We start from the raw sequence: 3,854 nt of genomic DNA, 5'->3' as shown, positions 1-3,854 counted from the left end.
TGTAGAGCATAAGATGCTATAGAGAACCAGATACTGCTCTCCGTGTAGAGCATAAGATGCTATAGAGGACCAGATAGTGCTCTCCGTGTAGAGCATAAGATGCTATAGAGGACCAGATACTGCTCTCCGTGTAAAGCATAAGGTGTTATAGAGGACCAGATAGTGCTCTCCGTGTAGAGCAGAAGATGCTATAGAAGACCAGATAGTGCTCTCCATGTACAGCATAAGATGCTATAGAGGACCAGTAACTGGCTCTGCGGCTGGTGGCAACAGCTATACAGCACCATTCCAAATGGGCGGGTCCCAGTTACCCCCTCCCCTCCCCTCTCTCACTTTTAGGAACACTAATGGCCGTGCACAAGATTATTTTATTTCTCTGGCTAAACCCATTTTGCAATTCTGCCCACTTTTACAAAGCTAGGCGCCATTTGCTCAGAAATCCAAAATAAAACTATTGGCAAAGGAAATCTCAGGTGAGGCTACCACAGAGTTTGCTACTCAGGTTTAGCTGAGTAGCCTGACTCCTGCTGACACACAGCATCAGGAACTAAGCCAAATGGAACTTCAGTGATGCACAGTGGATTCTCCCAACCGGTGTGGAGAGCAGGACCTGTCCACCCAGAGAGGTGCAGGAGGAAACTCAGCTGTAAAGGAAAACAAAGACATCCATGATGGTTATTAATAGGTAGCCATTATTTAGGTCTGGTCAAGTGACATTGTCCCCTTTCAGAAGTTAGTTTCTCCTGCCACAAAGCAGGCTCATGGGTGCAAAATCCAGTGCCCTCCAGCTTGTGTCAGGCTCCTGTCTGAGTGGGTAGCTACAGGGTAGAGTCACAGTTGCTGTGTGTTGGGGACTCTGGGGTGCACTGATTAGGTGAGGGAACACTTCCAAACTGTAGTGTTTTGCCTTGACATCTGTGACTAGTGGTTATTATTTCATGCACAGATAAAGAGACAGGAATGAAGTCAGGGTATTGGGGGCCTCACATTCAAGGAGTTCAATCTCCAAGCGTGGGCCTCTTCTATGACTTTTACTTATCGTTCACTCTTTTTTTTTTTTTACAATATTCTTTGCTCACTCAACTCAAGGGAGGGAGAGATAAGGGGGAAAGGGACAAGCTAGAGAGAATCACTTGGGGCCTGGGCACCTGGGGAGGGAATGTATGTGTTTAATAGAGTTGAAAGCTTTGGCTTTTATTTACATTTATTTATTTTATTCAAATGGGTACATGCCATATTGTCCAGATCGACCTCACACTGCACTCAAGCAGTCCTCCTAACTCAGCCTGAAGGACAACAGGGATGAGCCTGTCTGTAGAAAAAGAAGAAAAAGTATAGGGGAAGAAGGAGGGGAGAGAAGGGGGAGAGGGGAAGAAGGGGGGAGAAGAAGAAGAAGAAGAAGAAGAAGAAGAAGAAGAAGAAGAAGAAGAAGAAGAAGAAGAAGAAGAAGAAAGAGGAAGAGGAAGAGGAAGAGGAAGAGGAAGAGGAAGAGGAAGAGGAGGAAGAGGAAGAAGAAGAAGAAGAAGGAGAGGAGGAGGAAGAGGAGGAGGAGGAGAAGAAGAAGAAGAAGGGAAAGAGGAAGAAGAGGAAGAAGAAGTTGAAGAAGACAAGGTTTGTCAGCCCAAGCACTTCTCTCTTCTGGATGTAGGGTTTGTTTATATACAAAGGTCTTGCTTTGCAGCCTTTGCTGGCCTGGAACTCTCTATACCAAATTGGTTTTAAACTCGAGATTTGCCTGCCTCTCTGCCTCTGGCTCCTAAGTGCTAGGATAAAGCTGTGTAACATCTGCCAACTGCAGGTTTTTTTTTAAATATATGAATACACTATAGCTGTCTTCAGACACACCAGAAGAGAGTATCAGATCTCATTACAGAAGGTTGTGAGCCATTGCTGGGAATTGAACTCAGGACCTCTGGAAGAGCAGTCAGTGCTCTTAACTGAGTCATCTCTCCAGTCCCAACTGCAGGGTTTTTAAGCTGTGTGCATCTTGTGCTATCCACTGTGACTTAGAGACTTTATCTGGTACAGGGCATCAGCTTGGCTATCTGTGCTGACCTGGAAATAGGACTCTCTATGTAACTTGTTTTCTATGTTCTAGTTAGTGCTTTTGTGAATTCGACACAAGCTAGAGTCACTTGGGAAAAGGTAATCTCAATTAAGAATGCACCTGTACCATATTGGCCTCTAGACAATTTTATAGGGGGATTTCTTGATTAATGATTGATTCTAAAGGGCTCACCCTATAGTGGGTTGTCCCACTCCTGGATAGCTGGTCCTGTTATAATAAAGCAGGCTGAGCAAGCCACAGGAAGCAAGCCAGTAAGCATCACTCCTCCAAGGCCTCTACTTCAGTTCCTGCCTTTATATTCCTGCTTTTGAGTTCCTGTCCTGACCTCTATTAGTGATGGGAGCATGGCCTGAGGGTTGTAAACTGGAATAAACCCTTTCCTCCACAAGTTGCTTTTGGTCAGGTGTTTATCACAGCAACAGAAAAGCAAACTAAGAAACCAGAAGAGTATGATTCACTAATTAAACCTGCCTGTAATCCTGGTACTCAGCAGGCTGAGGCCTGGAGGACCATGAGTTTGAGGCCATCTTGGACTACACAGTGAAACTGTATCTCAAAAACTAACAAACTGTTTACCTAAACCTAATGAAGACTTCATAATTATCTACCAATTTACAGTAGCGTGTGTGTGCGTGTGTGTGTGTGTGTGTGTGTGTGTGTGTGTGTGTGTGTGTGTGTGTGTGTGTGTAACAAACTGGAAGTTTCCCACATGGTTATCAATAGAAAAGCTTAACTAATTGGCATACGTGCATGGTAGAATCTGTGTAAAGGCATGGGAAACCGTCTATGGCATTGGATCGGGGAACACATGAGACAGAACGAAAGATTAGGTATACATTCTGACAGGTAAGATATCAAGACGAAGAAGCATTACAGAGCTGCTGGATTAGGAGAGGAGAGGGGAAGAGTGGTGGTTATTTTTCCTTTTATTTCAATACAGCCTGAAATGTGGCTGTGCATTTTTATGGAGTAGGAACAATCAAAATATTTTCAGATGTACCTAAATCCTGGGAAAATGATATCTTTTTGAAAAGGAGGCTCTTTCGGAAACCTGAAATATGTGTAAACAAGCTTATGACCTAGATGTGAGCACTTTAAAGGTAAAAACAAATCTGAGGGCTGAGCCCATAGTCCTCTACACACAGGCTCTGTGTTGATATTAGATGAGAAAACCTCTCCAGCAATCTTTGTGTTTCCTTCTCCCTCCATAATGACTCGGTGCATAGAAATTAATCTTTATCCTGCACTCTAATCCCCAAGCTTCTCAGAGGAGATTCCGTCTTGTTCCGCAACACATAACAAAGTGTTTCTCTATTGTAGTCTGACAACGGCCCTACTCAACAGGACAATTTGTGTCCGGATGCACCACAGCCAAAGGAGAGATCTGCAGAGGTGATCCTATCCGCGCAAACACAAACATCCGCTGAGTCTGAGCGTTGTACCCTGGGGTTCTAAGGCTTAGAAGAAGGCAAACAGAGCTGGGGGGATGGGAGCTATGGAAGGTTGGAGACGAAGAAGCAAAAGCTGTGAGCGAAACTCTGGCAATTTCATCATGAACAATGCCAATTAGTCCTGCAGGGCAGGTTCAACCCCATCCCCTGACCCAGTGCGTTTAGTTCTTATTTGGGGACTGGAGAAGTAGCTCAGTTGCAAGAATGTGTGCTAGCATTTAGAAAGTCCCGGCATCATGACAGACATATAGATGTGACAATGTGTGCCTGTAATCCCAGCCCTTTAGAGGAGGATCAAACGGTCAAGGTCATCCTTGGTTATACAGTGAGTTTGG

The sequence above is a fragment of the Rattus rattus genome, chromosome 8 (genome assembly GCF_011064425.1).
Source record: "Rattus rattus isolate New Zealand chromosome 8, Rrattus_CSIRO_v1, whole genome shotgun sequence".
Classification (NCBI taxonomy): Eukaryota; Metazoa; Chordata; class Mammalia; order Rodentia; family Muridae; genus Rattus; species Rattus rattus.
Note: the sequence above shows the minus strand (reverse complement) of the source record.